Below are 20,898 nucleotides of genomic sequence, written 5' to 3'. Positions count from 1 at the left end.
CCCTGAGAACACCCGGGCACCCCTGGGAACACCCGGGAACCCCTGGGAACCCCCGGGCACCCCTAGGAACACCCGGGCACCTCTGGGAACCCCTGGGCACTTCCAGGCACCCCTGGGAACACCCGGGCACCTCTGGGAACTCCTGGGAACACCCGCGCACCCCTGGACACCTCCGGGCACCCCTGGGAACCGCTGAGAACAACTGAGCACCCCTGGGAACCCCCAGGCACCCCTGGGGAGCCCCGGGCACCCCTAGGAACCCCTGGGCACCCTTGGGAACCCCCGGGCACCTCTGGAATCCCCAGGGCACCCCTGGGAACCCCCAGGCATCCCTGGGCACCTCTGGGAACCCCTGGGCACCCCCAGGGAGCGTGCCTCCACATCCCTCTGCCATGGCAGTCCGACGGGGATGCGGGTCGTGGGGGTCAAAGGAGCCCGTGCTACTTGGCACCGTGCATCGCGGGTTGTCCCCCAGTCCCTGTCCCTGGTGGCCCCGGCCCCGGCCAGCGCAAGGCCCTCGTCCCGGACTCCCTCCGGCAGCGCCGGCCACCTCCCCTCCCCTTTGGGTTCCGGGTCTGGCTCCGGCCCCGCCCCCTGCGCCCCAGCACCCCCCTGCCGCGCTCCCCCCCCACCCCGCTCCCCGCCCAGCCGGGCCAGCTCGGGGGGGCCCCCTGTAAAGGAGCTCCCTTCCCTCTTTGCGAACTTGCCCCAATAACTTAAAAAATAAAAGCAAGCACCGATCCCCGGGACTCCGGGCCTCCTTCCCGGCCGATGCTCCCGCAGGAAGAGCGCCCGGCTGCGTGGATAGGATCTGCCGGCTTCGGCTAAGCACCGGCGCCTGCGCCCAGGAAGCCCGAGGGACAGTCCCCTGGGTCCTTACTGGGTCGTCAGGCCTTCCTCGGTAGTCTCCCCCAATGAAGGAAATGGCCCTCTCCCTGAGGGACCCGAGGAGCAGTAGGGGCGCGAGGGGCGGCTGGGGCAGGGACCGAGGGTGCAGGGGCCGAGGGTGCAGGGGCAGCTCACTTCCCACCCCAAGCGGCAGCGCCTCTTCCCAAGCCGCGGCACAGGCCCCGCGGACATGTCGGGCCTGGTTGGGGGCGCCTCCTCCTCTGGGGCTGCCCAGAACCACCCCAGCCGGCCCAGAGCTGCAGGCGGGACTCAGTGGGTCGGGCGGGGGCTGACAGCAGGGCCCCAGGTGGGGTAGATAAAGGCAGATCCGGGTGCACAGAGGCAAGGGATGAGCATGGGGGAGGTGAGCTCTGCTCCCCTCGCCCCATAAGGCCGGTAGTGAGGTCGGCCCAGCTCCTCCCGCAGGGCCCCTGGGGCCCACCTTCCATCCCCCCCCTACCCCCCCCCCCGCACCCGGCTGCCGCTGCATTTAGGGCACAGACCACGTGTCTGCTGCCTTTCAAGCCTTCCTGGGAGCGGGAATCCGATGCTCTGAGGCCGCCCCGTGACCCCCGCACAAAGTCAAACAGCCTGAGTCTTCTGTTCTCCACGGTTGGCACCAGTCATTTGGGAGGAAGAGATGCCATCACACAATAGAGGGCTCCAGGAGTCAATGGTCTAAAATCCTGAACAGCATATTCACAAAACTGAACGAAACCCATCTGCCTGCAACCCCTTTGAGTTATCATCTCACCGGCCGTCCACCACTGCCCGCCGCCTCCTTCCTCCCTCACCTGCCTTCCCGCCCGGGCCCACTAGAGGCTGAACGGCGTCTTCAGCCCCTGCTTCTTCCCTGAGTTGAAAAAAAATTTTTTTTTCTTTTTTTCAATCACACAAGCTTGAACCCATGATTTTGAATTAAAAACAAAAAACAAACAAAAAAAAAAAACCTCAAACGCCTTCCTTCTGAACATCAACACCTCCAACCTCTTTTCTTGGGATATTTTATCCAACTCTGCAAGAGAATCGCCCGATGCTATGTTTCTCATGTTCTCAAAATTCACCCTTAGATGTCTTAACTGTTTTATAGAAGAACAACAACAACAATAAAACCCAAAAAGCTTCAGGATATAGAAACAAAACTCATTCCTGAGAGGCTGTAAGCGTAGCTGTTAAAAAGCACCTAGGCGGTGGGTCCAGCCTGACTGGCTGGGTTCCAATCCTGGGCCCCACCATTTACTAGTTATGTGGCTTTGTCAAGTCTGGGAACCTCTCTGGGACTCCAGAGAGGTTTCCTCACCTGGAATATGGGGATGATAATAATAATAGTACTTACTGGTAGCATTAGGAGGATCAAATGACTATTTAAAGCCCATAGAGGGGCATTTAGCACATGAGACACGCTATAAAAAAACACACTACTGGGGCACTGGCTGCATCAGTAAGTAGAACATGTGACTCTTGATTTTGGGATCATGGGTTTGAGCCCCACATCAGGTACAGAGATTATGAAAAATAAATAAACTTAAAAAATAAACAATTTAAAGAATATATATGTGTATATATAGTATATATATAGTATATAGTATATATATATATATACTATTGCTTTACTACAATGTAGATTTGAACTCCAGTATGTAAGTAAGCAACTGGAATTTACATCTCAGGTCTTTACTAGCTACTCTGGTGGGTGCTGACAAACCACCATGGTGGTTCCCATCTAAACTCTGCTCCAACCTCTTACCTTTCTCCTGGGTGGCCCCCTGAATGCTGCTTCTTACAGGAATAAAGTAACTCCCATCCTTGAAAGGAGAGAAGGAACCCACCTGGTCAGAACTTCTGCTTTGGTGAACTGTGAGCGGCTCCATTCCTGGTTGGTTTGAAGTTTGAAGAGATGTCAACTCATGGAAATGAGACTGTAGAGTTGGACGGAAGAAGAGCAGCCCCCCAAAGGGAAACGAGACTCAGGGCTGAATGAGTTAAAATGGGCTCCACAGAATCCATAGTTATAGACAACAAAGGATGAGCTTCAATGCATGAAATTCAGCTCCTGTCACAACCACAGGACCGCAGTCGTACTTTGAAAGGTCACCAGTGTCCCTTTTGAGCCAATCCAGGCCTCTCCTCGGTTCTCATCCTTGTTAAGTCTTTGTAATTCCTTCTTGGCTGTGCACCAAAGCCTGCAGGCTCCTCAGAGGAAGGTTCAGGGGGGACAGTGGCAAGGACACTGTCAAAAGATTATATACTCCCACTGTCAGAAAAAATAAAAAGATTGTAACTGTATGGTGATGTGATTGAACTGTATGGTGATTACCTAGACTTATTGTGGTGATCATTTCACAATGTATACAAAAATCAAATCATCATGTTGTACACCTGAAACGTAATGTATTATATATTAATTACATCTCAGTGAAAAATTAAAGAGAAAAAAAAAGATTACAAGGAGCCTCCACTAAAACAGAATGGCGGAGATAATACATTAGCCAGAAAAGATGGAAGCTAGGGATGCAGCTGCACCAGATGCCACGGGGACAGACTTAAAACCTTCTCCATTTTTCTCTTCTATTTGCTTTCCTAACATTACAATGAGGAGAGGAGAGATCTTTCCTGGGAGGAGATAACAGGATACGAATATGTAGACAACTTAACAATGTCTTTCTTTCATAGCTTTACCATTATCTTTTTATTAATAGGTCTCTTGCCCTTTTCTCAAAATATTTTATTTATTTATTCATGGGAGACACAAAGAGAGAGGCAGAGACACAGGCAGAGGGAGAAGTAGGCTCCCTGCGAGAAGCCTGATGTGGGACTCGATCTCTGGACCCCGGGGTCACGATCTGAGCCAAAGGCAGATGCTCAACCACTGAGCCACCCAGGCGTCCCTCTTTTCTTTTCTTTTCTTTTCTTTTCTTTTCTTTTCTTTTTCTTTTCTTTCTTTTCTTTTTTCTTTTTTTTCTTTTCTTTTCTTTTCTTCTTTTCTTTTCTTTCTTTTCTTTTCTTTCTTTTTTCTTTTCTTTTTTTCTTTTCTTTTTTCTTTTCCTTTCCTTCTTTTCTTTTTTTTTCTTTTCCTTTCTTTTCCTTTCCTTTCCTTTCTCTTTTCTTTTCTTTTCTTTTTTTTTTTGTTTTGTTTTTGTTTTTGTTTTAAGAGAGGGAGAGAGAGAAAGGTGGCGGAGGGGCTGAGGGAGAGAGGATCTCAAGCCGACTCCTTGCTGAGTGCAGAGCCCAACACAGGGCGACACAGGGCTCGATCACACAACCCTGAGGTTGTGACCTGAGCTGACATCATGAGTTGGAAGCTGAACCGACTGAGTCATCCATCCAGGAGCCCCAGTTCCTTGGCTTTTTCTGCAAGGTAAGCTCCAGAAGGTCAAGAAACAGACCCACAGTCTTGCTTATCCTTATATCCCCAGCAACCAACACAATGCCTGGCATATTGTCACAGATTCTAAGATAGAAAACAAGCTATAAGAATACTAGAAGGAGATATTGGAAAACATTTATTTTTATATTCTTGGGGTACATAAAGCCTTCGAAAACCAGAGAGAAAATCAAGAAGCCATGAAGAAAAAGATAAATAGCTCTAACTATATTTTAAAAAATCCTCAGGGGATCCCTGGGTGGCTCAGCGGTTTAGCGCCTGCCTTTGGCCCAGCGCATGATCCTGGAGTCCCGGGATCGAGTCCCATGTTGGGCTCCCTGCATGGAGCCTGCTTCTCACTCCTCCTGTGTCTCTGCCTCTCTCTCTCTCTCTCTATCATAAATAGATAATAAATCTTTTTAAAAAATTCTCCCTGAAGAATAATAGCTAGCAACTATTTGTCCTTTTATATGTGCCAGTTTCTCATCTAAGCATTTTATACATCTTAACTCATTTAAGGATCCTAATAATCTTATTATCATCTCCTTTTACAGATGAGGGAACGGAGGCACAATGGGATTAAATACTTTGCTTAAAATGAGCTACTAAATGGTGGAATCCAGATGTGAACTCATGCAATCCAGTTCCAAGCTCCTTTAGAAACTCATATAACTAATTATTAAGCCCTTGTCTATACTCTATGTGTATAGTATACACATAAAAGCTCCTTGCTCTCAACCATTATGTTGCAGTTGCTCCTGGAAGAAATGATAGCAAGATTTTAAAAGAAGCAAAAGACTGGGAGAAAAATTTTGCAACACATATAGTATAGATAAGGGCTTAATAATTAGTCATATGAGTTTCTAAAAGTCAGTAAGAAAAATACAGATGAGGCACCTGGGTGGCTCAGTGGGTTAAGCGTCTGCCTTTGTTTCAGGTCATGATCCCAGGGTCCTGGGATGGAGGCCACATGGGGCTCCCTGCTCAGGAGGGAGCCTGCTTCTCCCTCTTCCTCTGCTGCTCCCGCCACTTGTGCTTTCTCTTTCTGTCAAATAAATGAATAAAATCTTTTACAACAAAAAAAGGAAAATGCAGATAATCCAGTTGAAATATTGGCAAAGATTATGAATCAAAAGTTGACTGAAGAAATAAATACAGTCAATAAATTCCTCACTAGTAAGTAGTGATTCTTAAAGCTGTAAGTGTAGTGAGCTGCTACTTTTTACTCTTTAGCTAGGAAAAAAGTAAAATATTGCAAGTATCCAGGATTGGCAAGGATGTGGAGAAATATAAAGAATAACCCAATTGGGACGCCTGGGTGGCTCAGTGGTTGAGCGTCTGTGTTCAGCTCAAGTCATGATCCCCAGGTCCCAGAATCGAGTCCCACGTCAGGCTCCCTGCATGGAGCTTCTCCCTCTGCCTGGGTCTCTGCCTCTCTATCTGAGTCTTTCATAAATAAATAAATAAAATCTTAAAAAAAAAAAAACAGTTAAGCTGCTTTCTTGTTTTATTTAATGGATTATTTTTCATCATTCTCATGAATGATTGACTAATCAATAGCATTTGGCTAATCAATGAGTGTTAAATTTTAGGCTGTCCCAGGTTTGACCAGTGGGAGCCCCTTCAAGATGGCACATGTGCCCTGTTGACATGTTCCATCCTTCATTGAGTGCTACCTACTTTCTGGCCCAGCAAAATATTTGCAGGTTCATTCTAACTCAGCCCTGTAATCGGTATTTCTCTAAGGGATCCTGGTTCCTTGTAGAAACCAAGTGTATTCAATGTTATCATATATTATTATACATGTATATACTGTATTATTTATTCATTTTATTGATCATATTACTAATGTTATTAATAATATCAATGTAATTGATCAATAATATAATATGTACATATATTAACTGTCGTTGCCTTTAGGTCCTCTTGAAAGGCTAGAAAATGCATGTAAAAATGTATAATGATGAATATTAAGTAAAATAATAAAGATGAAAAGTTGTACATACCGTATGGTGGTTTTCTTTAAAAACAACAGTCAAAGGTGCCTGAGTGGCTCAGTCGGTTAGGCGTCTGACTCTTGATCTCAGCTCGGTCTTGATCTCCAGCGAGCAGCCTACTTAAACACACACACACACACACACACACACAGATACAGCAAAAGGCTGATTTATGACATTTCGAATGATTTTTTAAATTTCAATTTGTATCTCAAATTTTATGAAATTATTATTTCTTTTTATTTTTTATTTTTATTTTTAAAAAATATTTTATTTATTTATTCATGAGAGACACAGAGAGAGAGGCAGAGACACAGGCAGAGGGAGAAGCAGGCTCCACCCAGGGAGCCCGATATGGGACTCAATCCCAAGACCCAGGGGTCATGCCCTGGGCGGAAGGCAGGTGCTCCACCACAGAGCCCCCCTGGGTGTCCCTATGTTCTTTTCTTTTATTTATTTTTATTTTTTATTTTTATTTATTTATGATAGTCACACAGAGAGAGAGAGAGAGGCAGAGACATAGGCAGAAGGAGAAGCAGGCTCCATGCACCGGGAGCCCGACGTGGGATTCGATCCCGGGTCTCCAGGATCGCGCCCTGGGCCAAAGGCAGGCGCCAAACCGCTGCGCCACCCAGGGATCCCTGTTCTTTTCTTTTAAAGACACATCTGGAAGATGCACATTTCATTCACTTTGCTCCTATTTCATCGGCCAGAACATATCACATAGCCATACGTAGCTGCAAGGGGACTGGGTAGACAGCTCTGGGTTCAGCTAAAATTTCTATGATGATTAAAGAAGGGAAGGCTGGGTGTGGAGGAGGCAATCGACAGTCTGTCAAACTGGAATGCAAGCATACTAAGGGATAATAGGACACAGAAAATCTAACACTTAAGTGGCTATTAATCATCACCTTTTCACATCACCCCCCAAAATTTCAACGTGAACACAAGACATTTTTTTCTTTTTTTATAAGCAATTTTTAAAAAGATTTTATTTATTTATTCATGAGAAACACAGAGAGGAGAGAAAGAGGCAGAGACACAGGCAGAGGGAGAAGCAGGCTCCATGCAGGGAGCCCGATGTGGGACTCCATCCCGGATCTCCAGGATCATGTCCTGGGCTGAAGGGGGTGCTAAACCGCTGAGCCCCCCAGGCTACACAGACATTTCTTTTTCTGATGTCATTTAGCTACTTTCGCTCCACAGAGTCCCCAACCTCATGCTACTTCCACATTTCTCCGTCCCATCCCATTCTCTTTCCTCTCCCTCTCAGAGGCAAAACCAAGTTCCTTGATTCACTTGAAGTGGTTTACTCAGCCACAGTCAGGACCACAGGGTTTCTCCTTCTACTTCAAGAGGATTATCAAGGTATCTTCCCAAGATCTACTCTTAGAAAACCTTAAAATGTCACCACCTTCACACCAAGACATCTTTCCCACCAACAAGTGAGGTACAATTCCCTTGCATGTGCCACTACCTGGACATTTCTTCATATGGCAACCAGGAATGTCTGCTGAAAACCGCTGTTGGCAGCATACTTCCCGGCCCCGTGCGGGACTGTAATGTTGAAAAAGTTCGATGACTTCAGTTTTTCCCTACATTCTTCCCCTTTCCCTTAGCTTTCCTCTTCTTCCTTTTCCTTCATGGTACTGGCAAGCCTTCCTCCTGCTTTTGATTTTGCAAAATAATTCATGACCCACCTTTGGCTAAGGTATAAATAACAGTGAGGCATCTATCACTAATTTCAGGGCTATTTACATTTTTTAGGGCCATTTACATTTGAATAGGGACTAAAGGTTGAAGCCCCTGAAGCGAATATCTAAAGGATAGAATTTCTAGGATCTCTCAGTTCTTGGAGGAAACTCTTTTTCCTTGCTGTCATTTGGGCAAAAAGGATGATATGAAAACAAACTTTAACAGCTAGTATGTACTAGACGTTGCGTACAACACCTTCACGAGGGCCAGTGTATGCGATCCACCCTTTAATGATGAGTGATATCATCCCTATTTCTCAGATATATTGAGGTTCACAGACATGTAGTCATTTGAATCCAGAACTCTCCAATTTCCCAAATCTGCATTATTTCCATTCCAGCAGTTGTGGCTGAAATGAAGGATTGCCCAATCTTCCAGAGCAGATTTGGCCCCCAGACAGATCTTGGGCCAGGATTAGCAACACAGGGAGAAGCTGTAAGAGATGAGTAAATTCTCTACCCAACCCAGACGCACTCCCTTTTGTGGTGTTTCCCAAAAAGTGGCCTACAGCAGAATCACCAGGGACCCTATGAGAATGTGGTCTCCTGAATCCCTTCCAGAACTACTGATTCCAGCCTCCAGGGACAGAGCTCTGGAATCTGCATTTTAAATAAGATTCCCTAAAGTCCCCTAAGTTTGTAAATCACTGGTCTAGTGACTAAACAGAAAAGAAGAGCTGTCATCCTCCTTCCGAGACTGCTCATATTTTTGTAATTTTAGAGCTTGTTAGCACTCTTGGGAGGCTGGGAACCAGAAAGGCTGGGATTCATTCTTCTAAATTATTCATTTAACAATTATTTATTGCATGCCTTCAAATATGCCAGGCATAGGAAAGCAAACGCATTGCTTGTGAAATGTATTAGAAAGGAGGACAAAAAACCGGGGTGGGGTTGGGGAAGGGGATTTGAGAGCAATGGTCGAGAGGAAATCAAGAAATTATCCGACTGGTTGATCATCTCCCAGAGACTTGCAGGGTCTCCAGAGAGGTGCCTGCAGCAATCCAGGACCACATGGAGTTGCCGGTCACCTGTGCGCTCTAGTGTGACAGGAGAGGAGCATGCCTGTCCGGATCTGCTGGGGGGAGAATGAAAGGTGAGAGAACCATTTCTCCTCTGTTTCTAGTGGAGAAGCCAGATTGCTAGCTTTTATCGGGCTGGGGAGGAATTCATTTCCATGTATGCAGCAGATCCAGATTTTGCAGGACCTTGGCTTTTGCAATTCTTGGAGGCCCTCTTCAACAAAAAGAATACAAAATTATGAGTGCGACATTAAGCATGAATGTAAATATTTGTGTAGAAGGAGAAAAGAAATCTAGAAAAATTATTGAAGAGTCGGATACCCATCCCTCTTTTTCTGAGATCTTTAGGCGGTTTTCCAGAAATGTTCCTTGATTGCAATCTGCTTCCTCTCTTCAACACCCAGACTACAATTCCCAGCAACCCCCGCTCTCCCAAGGGCCCATGCAAGTGAGGGGCCCTGAGATGTAAGCTTCACTGACTTCACAATAAATCCCTTCTTCCTTCCTTCTTTCCTTATTAGGCAAAGTGCTAATCTTTGCTCCCGTGGCCTTTGCTGTAGGCTAACTCCAGCAAATATGCACAAGGCCAGTTAAACTTATTTAGCTCCGGGGTAATCTAGACACAATAAACTGATGAGTGGGGGGGTACAGGTAGAGAAAATGGATTGTTGAAGATTCAACAATCTATGAGAGTTAACCTCACTTCATTCTTCCTAGGAGTTCTGAGAACAGCAAAGAAGACCTGGGAGCATTCCTACAGAGTTTAACTATTTGCTTCAGCCAGGCTGGGCAATCAGGATGACAAAATTATTTGGGCTTGAATTTAATTCCCTTAAGGTTGCAAGAAGTATCTCTCTCCTGCTACTCAGAAATCCTCACTGACTCTCAACTGGTCTGAGAAATACACACCAAGAAAGAGAATCAATAACTTCTTAGCAAATGCAATTTGTTTGGTGGATAAAAACATGGTGTTCAAGGGAAGAGCTTTCCCAGTAAAAATGTTGAGGAATACTGTTCTGGGCCAAGATCCTCACTTTACAGATGCTAAAACTGAGTCCAGGGGATCCCTGGGTGGCTCAGTGGTTTGGCGCCTGCCTTCAGGCCCAGGTATGATCCTGGGGTCCTGGGATCAAGTCCCACATAGGGCTCCCTGCATGGAGCCTGCTTCTCCCTCTGCCTCTATCTGCCTCTCTCTCTCTCTGTCTCTCATAAATAAATAAAATCTTAAAAAAATAAAAAAAAAAAAATAAATAAATAAAACTGAGTCCAGAGGGAGGAAGAGATGTGTTGAAAACCATAGTCAGGCAATAGCAGAGCCAGAATAGAATTTCCAGTTCTGACTTCTCTTTGACTAAACAACCCAGTTCAAAAATCTCTGTTTCTAACAAGAGGCAGAGGAATGACCCAGGAGGCAAATAAGAAGAACCTGTTAAATTGGGTTTGGAGCTGCTGAGAACCTGGTGAGGAGATGGGGGGCCAGGCTCCTCCTCTGATGAGCACTAAGCAGCCTGGCACCGCTGCAGGGTTATTTGGCAGCTGGTGTCAAAAGCCTTGAACGTAGGCCTGCCGTGTCCCCCCAGCCTGGAATTCTAGCTCTCAGAATTCCTTGGGCATAATCCGAAGTGAGTGCAAAGACATAAATAATGTTCCCTGCAGTATCGTTTAGAACTTAAAAAAATTAATATAGAATTTTATAGATAACAGAATAAAATTCCAGTAAGAGCAATCTTATCGTGAAATTTTCCTACCAGTCCCCACCCACTTGTTCCACTGGTCAGACTGTGGACTGAGTCACCTGTATTTTTTTCTGGTGTCTTTCTTCATGTCTCAACCGTGTCTACTCCCGCTGCTATCTCTTGCTTTCCCAATTCAGATATTATTCATTGATTCCTTATTATGTGTAAGGGAGGAGTTAGCTCCTCTCACTACCTCTCCCACCTTCCCTCCCACTCTCCCTGGAGCACAATCCTTTGCTGGATCACTAATCACTATTTGCATTATTAAGGTTTCACAAGCATTAATCCCTTCCCCGCCCCACACAGGGCTCCGAATGCAATTTAGTTTCTGTCCTTCTGTTGAGTGGTCCCTTTTCCTACAGCTGATCCCTCACCTTTACATTTGTTTAGTTCTCGATATTCCTAAAACTAGAACCAACTGTCCTTGTGTGTTCTCTGGGGTCTGCTATATGCCTGTCAGTATTATTTTTCTTCTTAAAAAATTATTTATTTATTTGAGGGAGAAAGAGAGACAGAGAGAGTGAGCCTGTGCACACAGGCAGAGGGAGGAGCTGGGGCAGGGAGAAGCAGGGTCCCCAGGGCCTCCATCCCCAGTTCACAACCTGCACCCAAGTCAGACCCTTATTCGACTGGGTCACCCAGGAACTCCAGTGTCTGTCAATTTTATTTTCCTGCTGTTCAAACATAAAATTGAATTTTATGACTCAATTGATATTCTATCAATTTCATTTTTCCCCCTAGACATCTCTGTTCCAGAGCCTTCTGTTGCTCCATTCTGGAGTAAGAGCTGGATTTCTAGATCTTCTTTCTTTCTCTTTCTAGGTTTATCCCCTTGTTTTACTGGAGAACATCCTCCAGGAGTTTCTCTAGGAAAGGGGCAGGTAAGTTACATCTACTGAATCCTTGTAGATTGGAAAAGTGTTAATTCAACGCTTACACTCAATAGCGTGCTAAAGTGAAGAAAACTAGATTTTTCTCCTCAGAATTTAGAAAGTTCTTGCTCCATCGTATTCTAGCTTCTAGTGCTACGTTCTAATTTCAGAATGTCATCTGTTTCCCCCTTTCTAGAAACTTATAAGAATTTCTTTTAGTAGCTTGTAATCTGAAATTTTAGGATAATTTCATTCTTTTTAAAAAAAATTTTTTTTATTTATTTATGATAGTCACAGAGAGAGAGAGAGGCAGAGACATAGGCAGAGGGAGAAGCAGGCTCCATGCACTGGGAGCCCGACGTGGGATTCGATCCCGGGTCTCCAGGATTGCGCCCTGGGCCAAAGGCAGGCGCCAAACCGCTGTGCCACCCAGGGATCCCTCATTCTTTTTATTCATTGTGCTGGGCACTTTGGTCAGCTTTTTGAATCTGAAGATGATTTCTCTTAATATAAAAATATATAAAATATCAATCGTATATGGATTCCTTCTTAACACACAAATTATAATAATATAGTTTGATTCTCTTGAACTTCTCTATATTAAATTCTCAAATTCCTCAGAGTTACAAGATGCAGACCAGAAAGGGAGATACCTACTGAGATTACGAATGGCCACACACATACTGAACCCTCTTTAAACTTAATGTATCAGTGACTTATTAATTCAAGTGGAAAGTGAAAGCACAGCCCATGTTAAATATACATATTTCTTTTTTAAAAAAGATTTTAAAAAACATTTTAGAAGATTTTATTTATTTGAGAGAAAGAAAGAGAAATTGTGCACGCCAGTGGGAGGAGGGGTAGAGGGAGAAGCAAATTATCCATTGAACAGGTAGCTTTTTTTTTTTTTTTTAATTTTTATTTATTTATGATAGTCACAGAAAGAGAGAGAGAGAGGCAGAGACACAGGCAGAGGGAGAAGCAGGCTCCATGCACCGGGAGCCCGATGTGGGATTCGATCCTGGGTCTCCAGGATCGTGCCCTGGGCCAAAGGCAGGCGCCAAACCGCTGCGCCACCCAGGGATCCCGAACAGGTAGCTTTTTTAAGATTTTATTTTTAAAAGATTTTTTAAAGATTTTATTCATTTATTTGACACGGAGAGAGAACAAGCAAGGGAAGCAGCAGGCAAAGGGAGAGGGAGAAGCAGACTCTGCTGAGCAAGGAGCGGAAGGCAGATGCTCCACCATTGAGCCACCCTGGCGTCCCTACCTTATAGCTATTGTGAATGATCTTATGAACATGGGTGTGCAAATAAAAGTGGTGTTGATAGATCATATTTTATTTTTTTTTAAAAGATTTTATTTATTTATTCATGAGAGATACAGAGAGGGAGAGAGAGAGACACAGGCAGAGGGAGAAGCAGGCTCCACGCAAGGAGCCTGACATGGGACTCGATCCTGGGTCTCCAGGATCGTGCCCTTGCCTGAAGGTGGTGCTAAACCACTAAGCCACCAGGGCTGCCCGATAGATCATATTTTAATTCCATTAATTTTCTGATGAGCTGTCACACTGTTTTCCATGGGGCCTGCACCATTTTACATTTCAGATTCCACACTGAAACTAGCTTTTAATAAACTCCTATATGTTGATTATTTATATAAAACAAAGAAAAATATCCATATCCAGAAAGGCTTTTAAAATACTTCTCCCTTTGGAGCACCTGGGAGGCTCAGCGGTGGAGCATCTGCCTTTAGCTCAGGGCATGATCCCGGGGTCCCGGGACCAGTCCCCCGTCGGGTTCCCTGCATGGAGTTTGCTTGTGTCTCTGCCTCTCTCTGTGTCTCTCATGAATAAATAAATAAAATCTTAAAAAAAATAAAATACTTTCCTTTTCAATATAACTGTGCGAAGCTGGATTTTCTTCATAGACTTCAACCAAAACTACATACCATAGTAGACTGAATGCAGAAAATATTAGAATCCAGCTGTTTTCTATTAGGCCAGACATGAAAGAAGTTGGCAAAATGTAAAACATTCCACTTTTCTCATCAATTTTTGTTTTGGAAAATACAGTTGTTTGTCATAAAATATATTGTTTATTTTAACACACAATGGGTTTATTACTATAATTTTAAGTAAACAAATACTTAAAAACTTTCTCAGTTTTATTTATTTTTTAAAATTTATTTATGATAGTCACACAGAGAGAGAGAGAGAGAGAGGCAGAGACACAGGCAGAGGGAGAAGCAGGCTCCATGCACCGGGAGCCCGACGTGGGATTCGATCCCGGGTCTCCAGGATCGCGCCCTGGGCCAAAGGCAGGCGCCAAACCGCTGCACCACCCAGGGATCCCAATTTTAATTTAAAATATGGTTAATATACATAGACAAAAGCTCACTAATTTATTATTTATCATGTATTACTTTTTAGTATATGTGCTGCCAAAGCGAGCACTATGTATTACTTTTTAATTTTAGTATAGTTGACAGAAAAAGAAGGCTCTTTTTTTTTTTTAAGATTTTATTTACTTATTCATGAGAGACACACAGAGAGAGGCAGAGACACAGGCAGAGGGAGAAGCAGGCTCCATGCAGGGAGCCCCATGCAGGACTCCATCCCAGGACCTGAGCTGAAGGCAGAGGCTCAACCATTGAGCCACAATGGGTTTTTTTAAGAGTGTAAAGGGGTCCTAATAGGAAGAACTTGAGAACTGGTGATTAAGGGGTTGAGTGCAACATAATGAGAGGTCTTTTTTTTTTTTTTTTTTTTTTTGAGAGACACACACGTGTGGGTAGGGAAGTGAAGGGTCAGAGGCTGAGGGAGAGAGAATCTTAAGCAGGCTCCATCACTTCCCAGGGTGGAGCCTGATGCAGGGCTGGATCTCACAGCCCTGAGATCCTGACCTGAGCTGAAACAAAGCAGGAGTCAGAGGATTAACAGACTGAGCCACCAGGCACCCTCCCTAGAGCTATTTTTAAGAATATAATTCTGAAAGTGGTAAATAGAAAGCCTGAAAAGGTAAAAAATCAGAGGTAGGATAACCACTGAGGAAGCTATTAAAATAGGTGAAGTATGTATGTTAACTATACTGGTAGCTAAAAAAAACTAATTAATGAATTAGAAAAAAATAGTTGTAATGAGCATTCTATAATCTCAATGCAAAGAAGTAACAAAAATATAGACAAAAGTTTTCAACGCAGTAGAAAATTTAAGAATACTTAAAACGGTAAGCTACTGTTTTTCATCTAATGAAGATGCTTAAGAAGTCAGGAAAGAGGCTTAGTCAGTGAAAGTACAGGGAGACAGTCACTTTCATAGATAGCTGGTGGGTGAACAGACTTCTACAAAACACTAATATCTATCAATATTTAAAATATATATGAAAAAAATAAAAACAAATAAATAAATAAATAAATAATAAATAAATAAATAAAATATATATGCGTGGGAAGCCTGGCTTGTAGAGGATGCCAAGCTTGATCTCAGTGTCGTGAGTTTAAGGCCCATGTTGGGTGTAGAGATTACTTAAAAACTAATAATAATAAAAGAAGGAAAGTTTTTTTTTTAAGTTTTAAAAAATAAAATGTATGTGTATGTTGACCCAGAAATTCCACTTTAGGACTTTATACGACAAATATATGCATATTTGTATAAACATATATATATAGGGAGTAGAAAGACTCCAAGACTCCACATGTCCATGGAGGATGGTTAAATAAATTAAGCTATCCATGGGGCGCCTAGGTGGCTCAATCGGTTTAGCATCTGCCTTCAGCTCAGGTCATGATCCCAGGGTCGTAGGATGGAGCCCCACATTGGGCTCCTTGCTCAGCTCTCCCCTCTGTTCATGCTCTCTCACTCTCTCTCTCTTTTTCAAATAAATAAATAAAATCCTTAAAAAAAATTAAGCTATCCATACAATGGCATAGTAGGAAGTCATTGAAAAGAATGAATAGATTTATGGGTATTAGTGCAGAATTGTCTCCAAAATATATTGTTAATGAAAAACAAGGTTGAGAACAACGTACATAGGATGCTGACATCTATGAAAAATGTGTGTGTGTGTGTGTGTGTGTGTGTTGTGGACCTGTAGCCTCTGAAAAAATATACAAGAGACTTCTATAAACTTGTCAGATCACTCTGTTGTAGGCCTGAAACTAATGTAGCACTGTGTGACACTGTGTGTCAACTATACTTAAATAAAAAATATGGTAAAGGAGCATGAGTGATGTTTGAACAACAACAAAATAGGAACAAATTTTTAAAATGGAGAAAAATTTAAAAATAAAGAAAAAAAAAGACACTTGTATCAGTGGCTACCTCTGGGGTGGAGAATTATGGGCCCGGAAGACAATCACAGAAGGGAGATTTGCTTTTCACTATATGAGCTTTTATGTCTCTTTTTTCTTTTTCTTTTATGTCTTTGAAAAAATTTACATATGGAGTATTCTTTTTAAGATTATTTATTTATTTATTTATTTATTTATTTATTTATTTATTTATTTATTTATTCATGAGATACACTGAGAGAGAGAGAGAGAGGTAGAGGGAGAAGCAGGCTCCATGCAGGGAGCCTGACTTGGGACTTGATCCCGGGACTCCAGGATCACGCCCTGGGCCAAAGGCAGGTGCTAAACCGCTGAGCCGCCCAGGCTGCTCCATATGGAGTATTCTTTTTTTTTTTTTTTTTTCATATGGAGTATTCTTGAGGGGCATTTGGGGGGCTCAGTTGGTAAAGCGTCTGCCTTTAGCTCAGGTCATGATCCCGGGGTCCTGGGATTGAGCCCCATGTCCAGTTCCCTGCTTAGTTGGGGGTCTCCTTCTCCCTCTCCCCCTGCTCGTGCTCTCTCTCTCAAATAAATAAATAAATAAAATCTTTTTTTAAGTGTGTTTTATTAGTCGAATTTTTTTTTTAAATTTTTATTTATTTATGATAGTCACACACAGAGAGAGAGGCAGAGACACAGGCAGAGGGAGAAGCAGGCTCCATGCACCGGGAGCCCGACGTGGGACTCGATCCCGGGTCTCCAGGATCACACCCTGGGCCAAAGGCAGGCGCCAAACCACTGTGCCACCCAGGGATCCCCTATTAGTCGAATTTTTTACATAAATATTTAAGAAAAATAAAATAGTTCCAACCATTGTTGGGAAGCGTCTTATCTATGGTGGATGCACTGAACTGGACACATTGATGGGTATCGCCAAAGTAGAATTGATTGGTCTCGATAACTGATTTGATCTTGAAGGAACGGGTGGTGATGGGGCTAAAAGGAAAGAGAAAGAAGAATTAAAGAGGATTTAGTTTACTGGCCAGAGTGACTGGTGGCGCCATAATTCTGAAAGAAACACAAAATGAGGAGAGGTTTATGGGTGGGAGTGGGGACATGGGTGAGAGTGTCAGGGGTAGTGTTTATGGGAGGTGCACCTATAATTTACTAAATGCTGCTAAATTTATTTTCACAAACATAGTTTCCTGAATTCAAATAAAAACAAACAAAACCATAAGAGGTAGGAATTATTATTGCTATTTTACAGTAACAAAATAGCCTCATTGATGTTAAGAATCTTGCACAAGCCCCAACGACTATTAAATGACAGAGGCTGGACTTGAATGAAAGCTGGTCTTGTCCTCCAAGACGTCGTTCCCACCCCTTCCCCCTCCCCCTGTATCCCAAAGACGGGGCCTTGACAGGCAGAAGCAGAAGCTGAGAGAACAGGCTTTGGACTTAAATTTGGAATCAAATGCCAACTCTGCTAATTCTTAGCTCTATGACCTTGAGCAAGTTACTTCACCTTTCAAAGGTCACTTTCACCCTCAGTATCTAGGAATGAGGTATGTATATAGGTATGTATGTAGGTATGTATGTATTTGAGACAGAGCGAAAGCACACCTGAGCAGGTGCATGGGGCGGGAGAGTGAGTGGACTGAATCCCAAGCAGGTTCCATGTCCAACACAGAGCCCGCCTGGGGCCCCATCCCAAGACCCCAAGATCACCCATACATCACAACCCCAGAGAAATCAGGAGTCAGATGCCAAACTGATTTAGCTACCCAAGTGCCCCTAGTAATGGGACTTAAATTATTATTATTTCTAAAGTTTTATTTATTTATTTATTTATTTATTTATTTATTTATTTATTTATTTGACAGAGAAGAGAGAGAGCACAAGTAGGCAGAGTGGCAGGCAGAGGGAGAGAGAGAAGCAGGCTCTGAGCAGGAAGCCTGATGCTGGGCCCCATCCCAGGACCCCAGGATCACAACCCCAGCCAAAGGCAGATGCTCAACCGACTGAGCCACCCAGGCGCCCCTGAGATTTAAATTAGATGATATATTTACAGCCTTCGGCAGATCCACGGTTGCTTACTATACAGCAGCTCAACTGTCATATTGGTTGGACGTGGAACATACCAGTCAGCAAATTGACAATAAGAATTCCAGCTCTGGGGATCCCTGGGTGGCGCAGCGGTTTGGCGCCTGCCTTTAGCCCAGGGCGCGATCCTGGAGACCCGGGATCGAATCCCATGTTGGGCTCCTGGTGCATGGAGCCTGCTTCTCCCTCTGCCTGTGTCTCTGCCTCTCTCTCTCTCTGTGTGACTATCATAAATAAATAAAAATTAAAAAAAAAAAAGAATTCCAGCTCTGGGGGCATCAAGTCTTCTCTTCTTCCTTTGATGAATTTAATGAAACTAACTGAATTACATTTTATGGACAAAAGATATTAACCTTCAAAGAGCTGTTAATTTGAAAGTTAATATGGGGGCAGCCCAGGTGGCTCAGCGGTTTAGCACCTGCCCTTGGCCCAGGGCGTGACCCCGGGATCGAGTCCCACATCAGGCTCCCTGCATGGAGCCTACTTCTCCCTCTGCCTGGGTCTCTGCCTCTCTCTCTGTGTCTCTCGTGAATAGATAAATAAAATCTTTAAAAAAATAAATAAAAAATAAAAAAATATTATGTAAGTTATGTTATATCACATGAATTTTCATTGCTTAATATTTATTTTCATTGCTTAATAAATTCATTTCTTTACCTTTAAAAATTATTTGTATAATCTTGGGTTCTAAATTGACTCCTAAGATTTCCATCTCCCAGTGCACACACTCTATGAAGTCCCTTCCCCATAAGTTTTGGATAGGACCTGTAAATATAATGGGATGTGATTTTGTGATGAAGTTATTTTACACAGTAGAAGTAAGGAGTCGACTTTAATCAGTTGACTTTAAGGTAATCAAAAGGGAGAGAACCCTGGATGGGCGTGACCTACTCAGCTTGGATTTTTATGAAGGGGCCTAGATAGCAGAGATGGAAGAAGTCATAGAGATTTGAAACATCAGATGCTCATCTGTTGGCCTTGAAGAAGTAAACTACCAAGTCTCAGAGGGACCCGGGTGGCAGGAAACGATAGGCAGCCTCTAGAACGGTAGGCAGCCTCTAGGCACTGAAGGCCTCAGTCCTATGTGAAAGGAATGGAATTCATCCAATAACCAATAAGCTTGTAAGAGGACCCCAAACCTCAGATGAGATTGAAGTCCTGGCTAGCATCTTGATTTCAGCTTAATAAGAACAGAGCAAAAAAAAAAAAAAAAAAAAAGAACAGAGCAGAGGACCCAGCTAACCCACTCCCAAATTTCTGACCCTCAGAAACTATGAGATAATAAATTTCTGTTGTTTTAATCCACTAGGTTTCCGATAATTGTTATGAAGCGGTAGGAAATCGGTTCCAATGTACATAAATTAGTTACTGTCACAATAATTCTATATAACACACCATTCCAAAACTCAGTGGCCTAAAGGAACCACCATTTATTTCTCATGACTCGTGGGTCACCTGGTCAGTTTTTTTTTTTTTTTTTTTCGGTCAGTTCTTTTGACTGGGGCGAGGCTAGGCTAATCTCACTTGAACTTGTTCATGAATCTATAAACACCTATTGGGTGTGCTGGGGGTTGGTTGGTCTAGAATGACCTTGGATGAGATGACTTGGCTCCACTCCACATGGTCTCTCATCTTCCAGCAGGCTAGCTGTGTTTGTTTTCAATGATAGTGGCAAGGTTAAAGAGAGGAAGAGAAAACATATAAGCAATTTTTCAATTGCTTGCGACGTTTGTTACTGTTTCATTGACTGAAGCAGGTTATATGAGATGAGAAATGGAAATATGTCCACACAAAGACTTGTAAAAAGTGTTTATAGTAGCTTTACTCATAAAAATCAACAACTGGGAACAATTGAAATGTTTGTCAAAAATAGAAAGAATAGGGATGCCTTGGTGGCTCAGCAGTTGAGCGTCTGCCTTCGGCCCAGGGCATGATCCTGGAGTCCCGGGATCCAGTCCCCCATCGGGCTCCCTGCATGGAGCCTGCTTCTCCCTCTGCCTGTGTCTCTGCCTCTCTCTGTGTCTCTCATGAATAAATAAATAAATACATTCTTTATAAAAAAAATGGAAAGAGGGACGCCTGGGTGGCCCAGTGGTTGAGCGTCTGCCTTTGGCTCCAGGAGTGATCCTGGAGTCCCGGATCGAGTCCCACATCGGGCTCCTTGCATGGAGCCTGCTTTTCCCTCTGGCTGTGTCTCTGACTCTCTCTCTCTCTCTCATGAATAAATAAATAAAATCTTTAAAAAATAATAAAAATAATAAAAAATGGAAAGAATAAACAAATTGTGGCACACTCACAAAATGGAATATTAGTCAGCAATAAAAGAATGAATTACTAGTAAGCAACAATGTAGAACATCAAAAAGCCATTATGTGGACCCAAAAAAGTGAGACACGAATGAGTACATATGAATAATTCCATTGATACGAAGTTGGAAAACCGGTAAAACTAATCCCTGGTGATAGAAATCAAGGTAACAGTTGTCTGAGGGGGATAGGGATTCAGTGAAAGGGGGCAAGAGGTCACTCTCTGGCGGAAATGTGCTTTATCTGGATCAGAGGGGTGGTTACATAGGTATATGAATTTATCAAAATACATTAAATTGTACACTTTAGATCTATGTGTTCACTATAGCTAAACATTACCTTAAAAAACAAAAAAACGGGGATCCCTGGGTGGCGCAGTGGTTTGGCGCCTGCCTTTGGCCCAGGGCGCGATCCTGGAGACCCAGGATCGAATCCCACATCGGGCTTCTGGTGCATGGAGCCTGCTTCTCCCTCTGCCTGTGTCTCTGCCTCTCTCTCTTTCTCTCTCTGTGACTATCATAAATAAATAAACATTAAAAAAAAAAAACAAAAAAACAAAAAAACAATGATTTAGTGGAAAGAATGTAAGT

General features: G+C 43.4%; 1 long non-coding RNA gene across 1 annotated transcript in view; it reads right to left on the bottom strand.

Moving 5' to 3' along the window:
* Positions 1–20,898, bottom strand: part of LOC144281905 (uncharacterized) — a 40,944-nt gene that overhangs the window by 1,027 nt on the left and 19,019 nt on the right. Inside the window, exon 2 of the long non-coding RNA XR_013350291.1 lies at positions 2,718–3,142. This is a non-coding gene — a long non-coding RNA (uncharacterized LOC144281905). The remainder of the gene's footprint in view (positions 1–2,717; positions 3,143–20,898) is intronic.

This window comes from Canis aureus, chromosome 13, assembly GCF_053574225.1.
Source record: "Canis aureus isolate CA01 chromosome 13, VMU_Caureus_v.1.0, whole genome shotgun sequence".
NCBI classification, from domain to species: domain Eukaryota; kingdom Metazoa; phylum Chordata; class Mammalia; order Carnivora; family Canidae; genus Canis; species Canis aureus.
Note: the sequence above shows the minus strand (reverse complement) of the source record. Positions and strands in the feature narration are given on the sequence as shown.